Source organism: Bufo gargarizans, unplaced genomic scaffold (assembly GCF_014858855.1).
Source record: "Bufo gargarizans isolate SCDJY-AF-19 unplaced genomic scaffold, ASM1485885v1 original_scaffold_1649_pilon, whole genome shotgun sequence".
In the NCBI taxonomy this organism is placed as follows: domain Eukaryota; kingdom Metazoa; phylum Chordata; class Amphibia; order Anura; family Bufonidae; genus Bufo; species Bufo gargarizans.
The window spans coordinates 398422-416747 of record NW_025334454.1 but is presented as its reverse complement, the minus strand read 5'-3'; the positions used below and the strand labels follow the sequence as shown (position 1 = coordinate 416747).

At 48.9% G+C, this 18326-nt stretch overlaps 1 pseudogene; it reads right to left on the bottom strand.

Moving 5' to 3' along the window:
- Positions 1 to 226: 226 nt before the first annotated feature.
- Positions 227 to 18326, bottom strand: part of LOC122923491 — a 60656-nt pseudogene continuing 42556 nt past the window's right edge.

Below are 18326 nucleotides of genomic sequence, written 5' to 3'. Positions count from 1 at the left end.
AATGTCTCACTATAGACTACAGGCATGAAAATGCCAAAATGATATCTGCCCACATCTCCTGAAGCCCCAGAAGAAGCCATGCAGGTATGAAAGACTTTGTGGAAGATTTTTCAATGCACCCGCATCTGTTTTCTAGTGTAATTGCATTGAGGAAAATGACATTGGACATGGACATGCTATTCCAGAATGACCTTCTGAATAAAGAGAGGTGGTGTCCTTGCACAATGCGAAGTGACTGCGCTCAAGCAGATGCAGGACTATCTGACAACCAGCAGCCCGATACCTGCTCTGCTGACAGCAACATCTTGTTAGTGCAGTTCGGAAAGACGAGGGGATCCTTGGAATCCACTTTCACGGTATTTGGCAGGACTCTTGGGGTGTAACATCCCACAGCCTTCAGGGAGGTTTTCCAGCACTCCGGGCTGAGCAGCTGCTCTGAGGAACCTGCAAGACATAAGAGGAGATAGAATCTAAGTCATTTGACATTGGAATGAGTTCAGAAGAAACACACGCTGAATTCATCACAGATTTCTAGTGCCACTAACTTAGGGCCACTAGTGCCACTAACAGGCCGTATTTTGATTCCGTATACGGTCCATATACAGAACCATTCATTTCAATGGGTCTGCAAAAGATGCCGTCTGCATCCATTGCTCCGTTCCCTGGCCCCGCAAAAATGATAAAGACCTGTCCTATTCTTGTCAGTTTTGCGGACAAGAATAGGCATCTCTATAATAGGCCTCCTTTTCCGTTCCGCAAATTGCGGAAGGCACACGGGCGGCATTTTTTTGCGGCACGGTTGTGTGCATGAGCCCTTAGACAGAACTTCTGTACTGCAAAGTGATGCATATAAAGGGGTATTCCCTTATCACTAGGTAAATGAATTAATGAATGAATAACTTGTATAGCGCTACAAATGCGAACTAAATCGCCTCAAGGCGCTTTTGCAGCCATCACTTCATGACTGGTGGGAGTCTCACCGATCCCGAGATCGAAGGGGATGCAGAGCTGAAACAGTATTATATCCCTCTGTTTTTCCCTGCACAGATGGGCCCTTGCTAAGTGAATGGGGCCACGCTGCAGTTCTCAGCTCAGCTGGGTGGTCAGGGTGTGGCGGTGCAGGGAAAATTTAGAAAGAGGTGCGGCGCCTAAGTGGCCCCTTCATTCTCATGATCGGTGGGGTAAAACCTCTGGACACATCTTAGTGCCATGAGATGGGAATATCCAATTAAGTTAAAAATTGCCAAAACCTCTGGTAACTTTCCTATAGGAAAACAGCATTTGAAAGCTTTATCTGCCCCTCTGAAGTGCTGCTTCTTCTGGCACCATACTTAATATATACCTTAAGGCCACGTATGCATGTATGTGTGATCTGCCCATTAGGCCCATAATCAGTTTTCTGCCTTTTATTCCCTCATAGATATTGCACTGATTAATAAAGCCAACCGCATGCTATAGCAACAAATGACCGCTATATAGCTATAGTGGAGGCAAAAAGAGAGAGGCTCACTTTGCATGAGCAGCCTCAGGCAGTCACTGTAATGGTCGGGGAACTGGTAGCGTAGGATCGAGCTCCAGTGCTTGCAGAAAATATTGAAAGGCATCAGCAGATCTTCATCAGGTGTCAGGCCACACAGGGTCAGAGCCAGGTGCACGGACTCCAGAAGTTTGCTCCGCTCAGACATGGAGGGCTTTGCAGAGTTCAACCAGTGGTTGAGATCAAACTGGAAAACAACAATATGAGAAGCTCTGTAACGTGAGTATTATAATCATCTTAGGCTACTTCCATTTTTCATTTCATTTTTTTTTTAACTCTCGGCCTTCCCGGACCCATAACTTTTTACTTCTACGTTCACATAGCCGTACAAGGGTTTGTTTTTTGCGGGACAAGTTGTACCTTCTAATGGCACCATTTAATATTGCATATGAGGTAGTGGGAAGATTTTTCTTTTCCAAATGGGGTAGAATTGGGGGGGAACAATTTTTCCATAGTTTTATGGGTTTTTACAGCTTTCACTATGCGGTAAAACTGGCCTGTTAACTTCACTCTCTGGGTCAATTCAACCAGGTTCATGTGTTTTATTACTTAAAACAAATAAAAACTTTGAAAAAATGATTTTTGATTCGCATTACCATATTCTGACCACCATAACTTTTTGGGGGGATGATCTTTAGTTTTCAGTGATAGCATTTTAGCGTGTATGCCTTTGATCACCTTTTATTCAATTTTTTGGCAAAATGAAGCAACCAAAAAAAACAATGAATGCGCCATTTTGATTTTTTTTTCAGGTTTTTCAGTTCAGGTATTCTGGGACACGGCAGTGCAAATGATCTTTATTTTTACAACGGGGAAAGGGAGGTGATTTGACTTTATTTAATTTAAAATATTTTTATTTTTATATTTTTTTTTACACATTTTAAGTCCCCTTAGGGAATTAAAAAAGCGACTGCCACCTGCAGGCCTCCATAGGAAGGAACTACTCCTGTAGTAGCCACAGTTCCTTTAGAGGGACCAAGACTACTATAGGGAACGAACGGCTTCTCGGAATGCTGCTGCGATCAGGGGTTGTTTGAGACATGGATAAGTCCCCATCTAACATATTCTTTTTAGAGAAGAGGGCGCTTCAAATGGGGACACTGTACTCTATATGTTATTTGGAAATATGGAGTTAGAAGGGTTCTTCTTTTCAGGATCCTCACTGTCAGAGTGGAGAGCGGTTATAAAAAACATATCTCGTTATGGAGGACCTGTACCGTCCTGCATTACAAAGACAACCCATTGATGTTAAAGGACCCTGAGTATCTGCTAGTAGGGGGGGCACCTAGTCAAATTCAGCTCTGCTATGTCTCGGTTTCTGACACACAACCTACCTTAGTTAGCAGCATAAAGATCACATCACTATTGTCTTCAGATATGGCTTCCACCACTTTTTCATACAAATGCACAAACTCTCCAGGAGAGGCGGCTGGGGTGAAATACGGGGACAGCAGATTGCACAACCTCCGATTCTGTAATATAGTTTGCAGGACCGGCCGACATTCTGACTGGGTTCCACTTATAAACACCTATGATGTGAAGAAACAAGGGGACCTTTACATTCACTTCACAATAAGGCAATTTACAGACAGATGCAACAACTCTCTGGGCTGCTAACAAAGAGACTTATCATATGTTGTATGATGTATGTCGTATGTGTCCATGAACACAGAAAGTATCGGCTTACACCGACACAAAATTCCTAATCTCAAGTGTTTGGAGTAGGGGGGGAAACAAGAGAGAACACAGAAATATCACGGACATGTTGCCCCTGATTTAATTTGAACTTAAAATCTGCCAGTTGCAAACCAACAGGGTCACCCATATGCTATAAAGGCTATACCCACATCTAAATAAAAAAAATTAGGAAGTTGCCCAGGGGATAAAAAGGCCACCATGCTGAGACATTTTCTAATCATTTTTACTCACCTTGGGGAAGGGGAAGATTATGAGCTTTGGATATGAAAGCTAGTCATAAAGACAGTGAGGATTTAAAGGCTATGGATACCTTTTTTTATTACTGCATTGTACTCATTTTAAGCTAAAAATCCTTTTTTCAGTTGGTCTTATAAAAAATATGAAATTCTTTTTTGCATACAGAGCTGATATGTTCTACTAGCTGCCTGTGGATTTTGTCTTTTCCATCATCTGGGGAGCAGATGGATCTTATCTCTGCTCTCTCACATTATAAACACTCATTACAGCTCAACCCTTATCTTACCGATAAAAATGTGGCTTAAATAAGTGCTTATTTTCAGCCCCTTTCTCTGTACAGGGTTGAGATTCTCTAGTACCAGGCTCTGTGTATACACCGTGTCCTGTCAGGGAGCTCAGCTCATGTGAAGCTTATCTCTGATCTCCTGGGAGCTCATAAACACTCTTTATAGCTCAATTCTTATCTTACTGCCTTAAATAAGTGTTTATGAGCTGTTAGTAGTTCAGAGGTAAAAGGTTATCAGATGAACGAGTGACAGCACAAAGTGAAAGTGAGATGCTCACAGCTAGGCTAAAAACGTACCTGTCCCAATATCTCAATGCAGGAGGTGAAGAATTGCCGAGATGGAGGATGGCGCTGAGTCTCATCACACACAAACTCAACCACAGCGAAGAAGGTCCCGATTCCAATCTTCTGTATCTCAGGCGGAGACTGCACTTTATATGCATTTACCAAAGCCCTATGTGGGGAAACAAACATGTTATTTCACTTTTACCAATGGGAAGGTATGGGAGCATGCTTTCAAGGGGATCTGCCAGTAAGCAAATTCAAACTTTTAGGTCAATGAGGTGCTGTAAAGGCTCATAAATATTATTGTGACACATGAAAACATCAATTTTTTATGTGCCTTAAAAAATGGATTTTTTGTACTCACCGTAAAATCCTTTTCTCGTAGTAGGCATTGGGGGACACAGCACCATGGGTATATGCCCAGCTGCCACTAGGAGGCTGACACTAGAAACAAAAAAGTGTTGGCTCCACCCAGGTGGGCTATACCCCTCTGCTAGAGCCAGAACAACTCAGTCAGTACCAAAAGCAGTAGGAACGCCACACCTGAACCAAAAAGAAACGGAGTGCCAACAAGTCTTGAACTGGGGAACCCGACAACCACAAGCAAACGCCGGAACCACGAACAAGAACAGATGCTCCAAGGAAAGGGAGGGATCTGTGTCCCCCAATGCCTACTACGAGAAAAGGATTTTACGGTGAGTACAAAAAATCCATTTTTCTCGTGCGTGGCATTGGGGGACACAGCACCATGGGACGTCCCAAAGCAGTCCCTGAGGGAGGGAAGAAGATCGCCAGACGGCAACCTAAAGCACCGCTGCCTGCAGAACCTTACGCCCCAGGCTGGCATCAGCAGAAGCCAGGGAATGAATGTGGTAGAATTTGGCAAAAGTGTGAACTGACGCCCAGGTGGCGGCCCGGCAAAGCTGGGCAGCCGAAGCCTGATGACGCACCGCCCAGGAAGCTCCGACTGCCCTAGTCGAATGAGCGGTGGACTGGACGGGGAGCGCGACCCTTCGCGGCGTAGGCCTCCTGACAGCCGACCGAACCCAGCGAGAGATGGTGGCCTTGGAGGCAGGCAGACCTTTACGAGGACCCGCCGGAACCAGGAAAAGAGAATCCGAACGACGGAAGGGTTCCGTGAGGCGAAGGTTACCAGCGGAGAGCCCGAACAACATCCAGGCAATGGAGCGACTTCTCCCGAGGGTGAGAAGGATTAGGGCAGAAGGAAGGAAGGATAATCTCCTCAATTGATGTGAACGGGGTGACAACCTTAGGGAGAAAAGAAGGAACGGGACGCAAAACGACCTTGTACCGATGGAACACCAGAAAAGGCGACCGTCAGGAAAGCGCCGCCAGTTCGGAAACCCGACGGATAGAGGTGATAGCCACAAGGAAGGCAACCTTAAATGACACAAACGACAGAGAGATGTCTGCCAAGGGCTCAAAGGAGAGGACTGAAGAGCATCAAGAACAAGATTCAGGTCCCACGGCTCCACCGGAGGACGAAAAGGAGGGGCTCGGCGAGCGACACCCTGCAGAAAAGTCTTAACCTGAGCCCGCGTGGCCACAGAACGTTGAAAAAGGACCGAAAGGGCAGAAATCTGCCCCCTGAGAGAAGCCAGGCGAAGCCCCTTATCAAAACCAGCCTGAAGAAAGGCCAGAATATTAGGGACCGAAAAAAGGAGAGGACGAGAACGTGCGGACTCGCACCAAGCAAAATACGCCCTCCAGGTCCGATAGTAAATACGGGCCGACTGGGGCTTCCGAGCGCGAAGCATCGTCTGAACGACAGAGTCCGAGAGACCACGGGCCTTCAGGATCGCGGTCTCAACAGCCACGCCGTCAAACGAAGCTGCGGTAAATTCGGGTGGAACAGAGGGCCCTGCGAAAGGAGATCGCGACGCAGGGGAAGACGCCATGGAACGTCGGCGAGCAGGAACACGAGATCTGCGTACCACGCCCTGCGGGGCCAATCTGGGGCCACCAGAATCGCCGGCACCCGGGCCGCCTTGATACGCTTGAGCACTCGAGGCAGAAGAGGGATGGGCGGAAAGAGATACAGAAGGTCGAACTGGGACCAAGCAGAACCAGGGCAATCGACCGCAAGAGCTTGCGGATCCCTGGACCGCGCAACATAGCGCGGAAGTCTGTGATTCAGGCGAGCGCCGAAGAGATCCACGTCCGGAACTCCCACACCGGAGACACAGTTGATGAAACACTTCCGGTGGAGAGACCATTCGCCCGGGTCTACGAGCTGACGACTGAGAAAGTCTGCCGCCCAATTGTCGACCCCGGGAATGTGGACGGCGGAGAGAACGGGAACGTGTTACTCCGCCCATCGCAGGATCTGAGAGGCCTCTCGCAGGGCCATCACGCTCCTGGTGCCCCCCTGATGATTCAGATAAGCCACGGCGGTGGAGTTGTCCGTTTGAATCCGGATCGGGAGGCCGCGCAGACGGGAAGTCCAGTGCGACAGTGCTAAGAAAATCGCCCTGAGTTCGAGAACGTTGATCTGCAGGGAAGATTCCTGAACAGACCACAGACCCTGAACCGTGAGGGACTCGAACACCGCTCCCCATCCCGAGAGGCTGGCATCGGTCGTGATCACGCGCCAACTGGGGGGGAGGAAGGACCGGCCCAGGGACACCGTCCGGGGAAGCAACCACCAGGAGAGATCCAGACAAACCTGAGGAGGGAGACGAACGAGGCGCTCGAGACCCTCCGGGGACTTGTCCCACCTGGACAGGATGAACATCTGCAGGTCCCGAGAGTGGAATTGGGAATAAGGAATGGCTTCGAATGAGGCCACCATCCTCCCCAGGACGCGCATACACGTCCTGATGGTCAGAGAGGACGGCCTGCGGAGAAGATGTACCCCCGCATGAAGAGAAGACACCTTCTCCGGGGGAAGGAACACCCGCCCGAGGCGAGTATCGAACCGCAGTTCCCAGAAAGAGCATCTTCTGGCGTGGGACAAGGGAGGACTTGGAGTGGTTGACAAGCCACCCGAACCGAGCAAGAGCCGAGAGGGTGATGCTCAGGCTGGACAGAATTGTCCTCGGGAGACGGGGCCCGAATCAGAAGGTCGTCCAGGTAATGTCACCAGGGCGACCCCCCTGGCACGAAGAAGAGCCACTAGGGGAGCTAAACACCTTGGTGAAAACCCTGGTGCGGAGGCCAGACCGAAGGGAAGGCTACAAATTGGAATGAAAGCGAACCCACCGCGAAGCGAAGGAAACTTGATGGGAGAGGGCGATGGGAAAGTGGAGATAGGCATCCTGATGTCGACCGACGACAGGAACTCGCCCAACTCCAGGGAGGCGATCACGGACCGGAGGGACTCCATGCGGACAATGACGGACCCGGACAAACCGATTGAGCGCCTTCAGATCCAGGCTAGGACGGAGTGCCGTCCTTTTTGGGGACGGTGACCAGGTTCGAGTAGAAGCCCCGAAACGTTCTGACTCTGGAACCGGAACGATGACCCCCAATAGCGCGCAGGGAATGAATGGCCTGAAAAAACTGTCTGCCCGGCTGCGGGAGACATGGGGGGGGACGTCAAGAAGACCGACTGGTGGGAGGTCGGTGAATTCGATTTTGTACCCGAAGAGACCACCTCGAGAACCCAAGCGTCTTCTACGTTTGCCCCGCCAAACATCCCGAAAGACGAGCAGGCGCCCTCCCACCATGACGGGGATCGAGTCATGCTGAAGGAGGCTTAGTGGGCTGGGGACGAGCGGCTTGGGTTTGGCGTGCCAAGAGGGCCGGGACTTGAAGGAAGGCTGGAGGCTTCTTGTCAGATCGGGCAGGAGGGGCCCGAAAGGACCGAAAGGACTGCGTCCGGGAGGACGATCCGGGGAAACGACGGCGGCGAGGCTGATTCTGAGGAAGAAGAGAACTCTTACCTCCAGTGGCCTCGGAGATGAGCTCCTCTAAGCGTTCCCAAAGAGCTTTCCACCAAGAAAGGGAAGAGAGATAAAGAGCCTTCTTAGAGGCGGCGTCCGCCGCCCAGGAACGAAGCCAGATGGTGCGGCGGATAGCCACAGAGTTGCGGCCGCGCGCCCAGGAGCGGCGAGCCGATTCATAGAGGCGTCACAAAGAAACTTGGAGGCCTGATAGATCTGGGAGGCAAGCACTGCCAAGTCCCCTGCTCAGAGTCAGCAGGTAAAGCACGGAGAAAGCTGCTTTGCCCAATCGGCGCATGCCTTGGCGACCCAAGAGGCGGCAAACGCAGGACGGATGGCGGCGCCCGCTGCGGATGAAAACGGACTTGGCCAAGGAGTCGACCCGTTTATCAGCGGGATCCGACAAGGAAGCCGCATCAGCCAGGGGAAGCGTAGTAGCCTTCGCCAGACGAGCGACCTAAGGATCCACCAGGGGGGGCATCGTCCAAGAGATTGTGACCGAATCCTCAGAGAAAGGATAAGGAACATCAGAAGCCTTGGTGAGATGAAGGCGCCGATCAGGGTGACGCCATTCCCTGGCAAGGAGAGCGTCCAGATCCCTCGTGATTGGGAAAAACCACAGTGGACCGCTTAGAGCGTCGGAAGGACACTGCCTCCATGGAGGAGGACGAGGGGACATCCTGCACGTGGAGTGCGTCCGCACGGCTCTGATGAGATCCTGCACTGCTGCCGACATCGCCGAACACCGCTCAGATCAGAATCTGAAGCGGAGGAGTCCCCAGGAGCGGCGGAAGCGTCTGAAGAAGAAATCTCACCGGACTACAGACCTAGCCGGGAGTGATCCCGGGGAAACTGAGGGAGGAGTGAGACCCAGCCGAGACCGACGTGGTCGTTTGCGGGACCGAGAGCCGGAGCGAGGCTGGGAACTGTCGCCAGGCGTATCACCATGCGGTAGAGGCCCTGCCAGAGGCGGCCGCAATCTGGGCAGGGAGACTGTCCAGAGACTGCGCCAGGGATTGGGAGAGGCTAGCAAGGCTACCTATGGCCTGGGACAGGGTAGCAGCCCATTCCGGGAGAACCGACAAGGTAGAGGCCGCAGGAGCGGACTGGGCGGGCCCGGGGGTGAGGCACTGCACACAGAGGGACGTAGGCTGGCCGCATGGGAACTTCCTGCTACACACAGAGCAGGCGTAATGAGTGGAAATGGCGGCAGGGGGAGTGGGGGCCTGACCAGAGGAAGACATGATGGCCTCTCGGTGGTGGAACCTGAAAAGAAGAGGAAGGAGTCAGCCAGAGGCTGCCTACCACGACCAATGGTGCTGTGTCCCAGAAAAAACCGAAGCTGGAGGATCCGGAGCGCACAGAGTGAGGACGCACGCGGCCGCACAGCTCAGGCAGAAGAGAGAGAGAGCGTCCGGCAGAAGAACCGCCCCCCTAGCAGCCCGCGCTGGCGCAGGATTGGGCGGAAAGAAGAGAGGCCTCCGGAGGAACGCCCACAAGGGGAGAGGCAGAGAGGAAGCCCGGGAAGCCCAGGAGGCGGAGACGACGCCCGCCCACGTGACCGCGGCCTAGGCCAGGCAAAAGCCGCGGCCTCTAGTATGCCAGGGTGCCGCCGGAGGAGAAAAGCGCCGCCGCCGGCAGGCCCCCGCCCGCCAGCGCAGGAGGCGGAAGCGGCTAACAAACAGCCAGCGAGGGAAGGCAGAGGAGGGGACACAGCCACCGAGGTAGGGAGAGCGAGGGCCGAAACCGGCCGTCTTAAAGGGGCCGACACCATTAAAAAAGGCTCCAGAATGGCGACCCCCCTGAGAGGAGAGCGGGGGAGACCCCAAGAAGGAGAGGTGCCCCCCCCCAAAGGCCCAGCTTACTAAGTGGAGGTGGGGGGGTGGGGGAGGGGGTTGGGGCTGAAGCACATACTCACCCTCCGATTAGTTCAGGCGCAGCATGACCACCCCCTCGGCGGACTCAACACGGAAACCGTGGGTCCGCCGGAATCCACTGCGGAAGCAGGTCACGTTGGGGACTGGGTGGCTGCAAGGTACCGAGTACGCGCCCGCAGGGGGACAACTAAGGTGGAACACGATGGAGCCGCCCCTGCTACCTGTAGAGGAAAAAATTAAAAGAAATAAAAATAAAAATAAAAGATAAAAAATTAGCAGAAAAAGGACCTGCTAGCAGGTCATGTCTGCCTCCTACGGACACTAGAACTAGACTGAGTTGTTCTGGCTCTAGCAGAGGGGTATAGCCCACCTGGGTGGAGCCAACACTTTTTTGTTTCTAGTGTCAGCCTCCTAGTGGCAGCTGGGCATATACCCATGGTGCTGTGTCCCCCAATGCCACGCACGAGAAAAATTATTTTATATAACTTACGTTATGAAGTTCTCGAGATGGACAGCGGTTTCTATAATGTTGAGCAGAGTAGGTTTGGTGGCTTCTGCTTGTAACTGCTTCATCTCCCTCCGCAGCATATGAAGCTGCTGGCTTATGGCTTCGTCCATCTGCATTCCTTCAAACTGCAGAAGACAACATTTCCATACATCATTTACGGTACACAGATTAGTATATGATGTATGGGGGTCCAATTGATGGAACCCCCATCGATCACGAAAAGGGTGAATGAATGGAGCAGCAGATCGAACATATGCACCGCTGCTATACTGATTCTCTATGGGACTGCCAGAGATTGCAAGTGCTGTACTCTGCTATCGCTGGCAGTCCCATGCCGAATGAACGGAACAGCCACTTAGTTCACTCCTGGGCAAGGGGGTCCTCGTTCGCTTGATTGGGGGTCCTAGAGGTTGAAACCTCACTGCCCTCCGAATGAACGAAGCGGCTGGTCAAGCACGTATGTTAATGCTCCACACTTTCTCTATGGGACAGCCGGAATAGCAGAGTACAGCACTTGGCAATCTCTGGTACTGCCATAAGGAATGAATGGAACAGCAGTGCACATGCTCAACCAGTTGCTCCATTCATTAGGAGGGCAAAAGGTCCCCAATGTAGTAAGCAGTCGGACCCCCACTGATCTAATAGTTATCCCCCATCCTGTGCAGAGGGGATAACTTCTACTAACTGGACTGGAATACCCTTTTAATTCAGAATGCCTAAATGCAGTGTGTGAAAAGGTTTTCTCTAAATCAGACAATCCCTTTAAGGAGAAAGGAGTCAGACATAGGAAAGTGACAGAGAACTGACAGCTAGGACAGGAGGGAGAGGAGCAGGAATCCGGGAGGTTCAGTACTTTATAATGCAAACATGTAGAATACATCTGAATGGAATTACGCTTTTATATCAGCAGGTGTGTAAAGCAGGGATAACCTAATCAGTGATGGCCAGTTCGCTAGTGTTCGCCAACGAACACATGCGGGCTGCCATCTTAACTCACCAAGTCCGGTGATGCACAGGTAAGCCCTTACCTGTGCCTGCGCCGCGAGCGGTCTGAACACAATGCGGTCACCAGGATGCAGGCAGTTTCCGGGGGCCTTCATCGGGATGTTCTTGGAACTGCCTGCTCCTGGTGACCGCATTTGTTTCAGACCGGCTCCCGGCACAGGTAAGGGCTTACCTGTGCATCGCCGGACTTGTGAGTTAAGATGGCAGCCCGCATGTGTTCGCTGGCGAAACACTGCGAAATGGCACTCACTGAACACGTGATACCAGAATGATCCCTGACCTTGCACTGTCACCACTGCAGGGACCGCTGCACGTCTTATTCGAATTTCCCCGGCACTCCATCTTCATTTCTATCTGTTCCTCTCTATGATGTAAAGTTTGGATTGTATCGAGCATCTCCACTGTCCAGGGCCACTTGCTGGGATTCCCGCATAGAAGCAGTTCTGCAAGGATAGAGGCAGTTCAAAAATCCTAGATCTTTTAGGTACAGTTGCAAGAAAAGTATGTGAACCCTTTGGAATGATATGGATTTCTGCACAAATTGGTCATAAAATGTGATCTGATCTTCATCTAAGTCACAACAATAGACAATCACAGTCTGCTTAATCTAATAACACACAAAGAATTAAATGTTACCATGTTTTATTGAACACACCATGTAAACATTCACAGTGCAGGTGGAAAAGTATGTGAACCCTTGGATTTAATAACTGGTTGAACCTCCTTTGGCAGCAATAACTTCAACCAAACGTTTCCTGTAGTTGCAGATCAGACGTGCACAATGGTCAGGAGTAATTCTTGACCATTCCTCTTTACAGACCTGTTTCAGTTCAGCAATATTCTTGGGATGTCTGGTGTGAATCGCTTCTCTTGAGGTCATGCCACAGCATCTCAATCGGGTTGAGGTCAGGAACTCTGACTGGGTCACTCCAGAAGGCGTATTTCTTCTGTTTAAGCCATTCTGTTGTTGATTTACTTCTATGCTTTGGGTCGTTGTCCTGTTGCAACACCCATCTTCTGTTGAGCTTCAGCTGGTGGACAGATGGCCTTAAGTTCTCCTGCAAAATGTCTTGATAAACTTGTGAATTCATTTTTCCTTCAATGATAGCAATCCGTCCAGTCCCTGACGCAGCAAAGCAGCCCCAAACCATGATGCCCCCACCACCATACTCTCACAGTTGGGATGAGGTTTTGATGTTGGTTTGCTGTGCCTCTTTTTCCTCCACACATAGTGTTGTGTGTTTCTTCCAAACAACTCAACTTTGGTTTCATCTGTCCACAGAATATTTTGCCAGTACTGTTGTGGAACATCCAGGTGCTCTTGTGCAAACTGTAAACGCGCAGCAATGTTTTTTTTGGACAGCAGTGGCTTCCTCTGGGGTATCCTCCCATGAAATCCATTCTTGTTTAGTGTTTTACGTATCGTAGATTCGCTAACAGGCATGTTAGCATATGCCAGAGCCTTTTGTAAGTCTTTAGCTGACACTCTAGGATTCTTCTTCACCTCATTGAGCAGCCTGCGCTGTGCTCTTGCAGTCATCTTTACAGGACGGCCACTCCTAGGAAGAGTAGCAGCAGTGCTGAACTTTCTCCATTTATAGACAATTTGTCTTACCATGGACTGATGAACAGCAAGGCTTTTGGAGATACTTTATAACCCTTTCTAGCTTTATGCAAGTCAACAATTCTTTATCGTAGGTCTTCTGAGAGCTCTTTTGTGCGAGGCATCATTCACATCAGGCAATGCTTCTTGTGAAAAGCAAACCCAGAACTGGTGTGTGTTTTTTATAGGGCAGGGCAGCTGTAACCAACACCTCCAATCTCATCTCATTGATTTGACTCCAGTTGGCCTGACACCTCACTCCAATTAGCTCTTGGAGATGTCATTAGTCTAGGGGTTCACATACTTTTTCCACCTGCACTGTGAATGTTTACATGGTGTGTTCAATAAAAACATGGTAACATTTAATTCTTTGTGTGTTATTAGTTTAAGCAGACTGTGATTGTCTATTGTTGTGACTTAGATGAAGATCAGATCACATTTTATGACCAATTTGGGCAGAAATCCATATCATTCCAAAGGGTTCACATACTTTTTCTTGCAACTGTATATTCACTAGTGTGCAATCTCTATGTTCCATTAGGTGCATGCACGTTAAATAGTGTAAAGCTGAAAACTATTAAGGCCTGTTTCACACTTGCGCTGTGGCTTTCCAGTTTTGAGATCCGGCAGTGGATCTCAAAACCGGTCCAAATTGATCAGTTTTGTCCCCATTCATTGTCAGATGCATTTTGTTCAGTTTTGTACCGATTTTTTTGACCGGACACAAAACCGATGCAAGCTTTTTATTGTTAGCGAAAAAAACGGATTCGGTGCCCATTGACTTACAATGACTTTCATGCCAGCCGAACAGATGCATCCGGATGGCACGGTTCCGGCATAGGATCTCAAAACGGGAAAGCCACAACGCAAGTGTGAAACAGGCCTGTGCTATTATTGAGCTCAATAGATAACACTGCAGTAAGCTCCTAGATCATGTCATTATCTTTCAACCCCTTCCCACCCTGAGCGGCAATAGTAAAAGTTGGATTTAGATGGGCCAAGGAGCAGCTGATTGTCGGGAAGGAAGCGGTCCTTTCTGACAGTCGGCTGCTCGTTAAGTGAGGTGAATGCAGCGATCACCTCCACAGTATGAGGGATGGCTATTGAAATCGCTTGTCTGATACAGCTGCACTGTTTCTGGGCAGCAGATCTGCCTGCACTAATGACAGTTTCATCTGTTGAACGAGTGTTTTACTCGTTCATTGGGTGATCAGCGGCACGTTTAGATGGGCAGATTGTCCAGAACAAGCTTTCGTAGGAACCCTCATTCCCGATAATCTGTCCGGTTATTGCCCCCGTCTAAATCCACCTTAAGGCTCTATTCACACGTCCGCAATTCTGTTCCGCATTTGCAGAACGGAATTGCGACCCATTCATTTCTATGGGGCCCCACGACGTGCTGCCCGGATCTGGAAATGCGGATCCGCACTTCCGTTCCCGAAAAAAATAGAACATATCCTATTCTTGTCCGCAATTGCGGACAAGATTAGGCATTTTCTATTAAGTGCCGGCGATGTGCGGTCCGCAAAATGCGGAACACACATTGCCAGTGTCTGTGTTTTGCGATCCATGGATCCGCAAAACACACACGGATGTGTGAATGGACCCTTAGGCCTCTTTCACACGGGCGTCAGTTTTTTTGCCCGGATAAGAGCCGGGTGCGTTGTGGGAAAATGCGCGATTTTTCCGCGCGAGTGCAAAACATTGTCATGCGTTGCACTCGCGTGAGAAAAATCGCGCATGTTTGGTACCAAACCCGAACTTCTTCACAGAAGTTCGGGCTTGGGATTGATGTTCTGAAGATTGTATTATTTTCCCTTATAACATGGTTAGAAGGGAAAATAATAGCATTCTGAATACAGAATGCATAGTAAAACAGCGCTAGAGGGGTTAAAAAAAATAATAATAATTTAACTCACCTTAGTCCACTTGATCGCGAAGCCGGCATCTCCTTGTGTCTCCTCTGCGCTGAACAGGACCTGGGGTTCGCTGCTGCTTTAAAATTAAGGACCTTCGATGACGTCACTCCGGTCATCACATGGTACGTCACATGATCTTTTACCATGGTGATTCACCATGGTAAAAGACCATGTGATGACCGAGTGACGTCATCAAAGGTCCTTAACCGGTATTTAAAGCAGCAGCTCACCCCAGGTCCTGTTTAGCGCAGAGGAGACACAAGGAGATGCCGGCTTCGCGATCAAGTGGACTAAGGTGAGTTAAAAAATGATATATTTTTTTTTTAACCCTTCTAGCGCTGTTTTACTATGCATTCTGTATTCAGAATGCTATTATTTTCCCTGATAACCATGTTATAAGGGAAAATAATAATGATCGGGTCTCCATCCCGATCGTCTCCTAGCAACCGTGCGTGAAAATCGCACCGCATCCGTACTTGCTTGCGGATGGTATGCGATTTTCACGCTTCCCATTCACTTCTATGGGGCCTGCGTCGTGTGAAAATCGGACAATATAGAGCATGCTGCGATTTTCACTCAACGCACAAGTGATGCGTGAAAATCACCGCTCATGTGCACAGCCCCATAGAAATGAATGGGTCAGGATTCAGTGCGGGTGCAATACGTTCACCGCACGCATCGCACCCGCACGGAAAACTCGCCCGTGTGAAAGGGGCCTTAGTCTTCCTGTACTATTACAGCGCTGTAGTACAGCGGGCTCAGGAGCTGTGCAGCCATGGGCCTTACAATGGCCGTGCCACGCACCAAGTATACCAGTTTTACTCTAACTGATAGACTTCTGATGACAGAAGTATTGCACTGTATTGTATGGGCAATCAGACAATTGCAGGTTCAATTCCCCTATTGGGGCTTTAAAATATATATATATTTTAAGTGAAAAAAAAAGTGTTTGGAAAAAGTTTAAAAAACTAAGAGTCTACACTGAAAATTATAAAAAAAAAAAAAGCCAATAATGCAAAGTAGAAAACATAAAAAACGCTGGACATTTTGTAACTTTGAAATCGTACTGGCCTGCAGAATAGTTATCATGGGAATGCCAGAAGCTAGGTCATCGGTAGAAAAGCCTCGGAGAACCCCTTTAATGAGATGCCCCTACAGACATGATAAACCATGGTCCTTACTTGGCATGCTGCTGCAAGAACAGTCAGGTCTTTGTGCACAAGCTTCATGGCGTCCTGGGTGTTGATATAACATGAGGTTGAAATGACAGAAACAGGTGGTTTCATAAGCTGCAGGGTGATGCCCGGGCAAGGTGCAGGATGCTTCTTTAAATTCAGAAGGATTCTCTCTTTAGCAGCTACATAGAAAAGTGCTAAATGTGAGAAATAGAGACATTTCCATGATGCCCTACCCAGCACCGTGCCTCTTCTGCTTTCAGCTTGGACACTGACAAATCTCAGCCTTCAGAAAGCGGAAGAGCACAGAGCACCATGGGAGTACCATCTGGGTAACAGTACCTGCTGATGGAGACGGTATGTTCACAGTCACAGCAGGAGTCAGCAAGCTCGTGTCCATCTCTACCTTGATTTGGTTCCAAGCATTTACACATTCCTGGATCTCAAATATGATGCGCTCCATGTTAATGAACTCCATCCACAGATTCTACGAATAGAGTATAAGGGGAGGGAAGGGCTAAAATCTTGACATAATGTAAAAAAAAAAAAAATCATTACATTTTTTCCTAAATGTGGTATAAAATGTTGTATTTAAATGATAATCCATACAATTTAAAAGGTGTTGTCGGGGATCAGAGCTGAACCCAGACATACCCATATTTTCACCCAGGCAGCCCACCTGATGTTAGCATCTCATGCTCCGATCCGCTCCCTTGCCCTGCGCTGGATAGCGCAGGGCAAGGGCTTTTTTGTTTACAATAACACACTGCCCGGCGGAGGCTACCGCCCGGCAGTGTGTTCGGCGACATCACCGGCTCAGATGGAGGTGCTTTAGCGCTGCCTTAGCCGTTTTACTGGCTAGGGCAGAGCTAAAGCCCGCCCATCAGTGCCGGTGAGGTCACCGGGCTTCCTGGCAAATAAAAAATGCCATACTCAAATGTCTCCCTATTTTATATGAGGATGACTTTTACACAATGTATTGAAGGATGGTTGTAGGATAGTGTCAAGACGCTCACGGACACTATCTCTTTCCCCTTCATTTTTTTCAACTACGGCCAAAACGACATCTAATACTTGGCTTAGGGTACTTTCACACTAGCGTTATTTTTTACGGCATTGAGTTCCGTCCTAGTAGGGGCTCAATACCGGAAAAGAACTGATCCATTTTATCCTAATGCATTCTGAATGGAAAGCAATCCGCTCAGGATGTATCAGGATGTCTTCAGTTCAGTCTTTTTGCCATTTCAGGACGGAGAAAATAACACAGCAAATTTTTTTTTACAAGGAGAGGCATTTTGGATCTTCAGGGTAAATACCAGGTCTCCCATGGGATTAAATATGAGAAAGGGGTCAATGTATTATTATTAAATATTGAATTTTGTTGATATCTATTATCAATCATTTTTTTCCCTTCTCCTTCCCTATATTTCCCTTGTACAAACAGCAAGCAACCTCCGTTATTGAAAGGATATTGATACAACTTATGATATTGTCCTGACAATGTGATTTTATAAAATTAACAGAATGTTGTTTATTCCTTTTTTATTCTGTTTACATTTGTGTTTTTCATGTTTTCAGACTTAGGCCGCATGCACACGACCGTGGTGTGTTTGCGGTCCGCAAATCGCGGATCCGCAAAACACGGATGTCGTCCGTGCGCGTTCCACAATTTGCGGAACGGATCTGGCGGCCCATTGTAACATGCCTATTCTTGTCCGCAAAAACGGACAAGAATAGGACAGGTTATATTTTTTTGCGAGGCCTCGGAACGGAGCAACGATGAGGACAGCACACGGAGTGGTGGTGTCCGCATTTTTTGCTGCCCCATTGAAGTGAATGGGTCCGCATCCGAGCCCAGATGCGGACCCAAACAACGGCCGTGTGCATGAGGCCTTAATTTGAGGTCTGCATTATATACTGATTGTTAATTTAAAACATGGGACGCATTTTATTAATTTTATTATGTGGATTTTATGTGTTATATGTGGCAAGTTAATGAGTTCCTCCCAGTGTTGGGTTTATGTATTCCCACCCCTAATTTGATTGGAGGTGGGATATGTATTTAAAGCCTAACAAGGGAGATCTCATTTGGTTACGACTAACAACACATCTGTGTTTGAAACGCGTCAACTATGCTGGGGTGGAGGATTGTGTCTGTGTGTGTTATTTGCTACAAGAAGAAGTAAAGTGCAACGAAGCTTCATCATTGGTGCAGGAACAGATTTTCCTATTCTATTTCTGAGAGATTTGCTTGGCTCGTTCCGTGCACAGGGCTGTGGATTATGACGTGA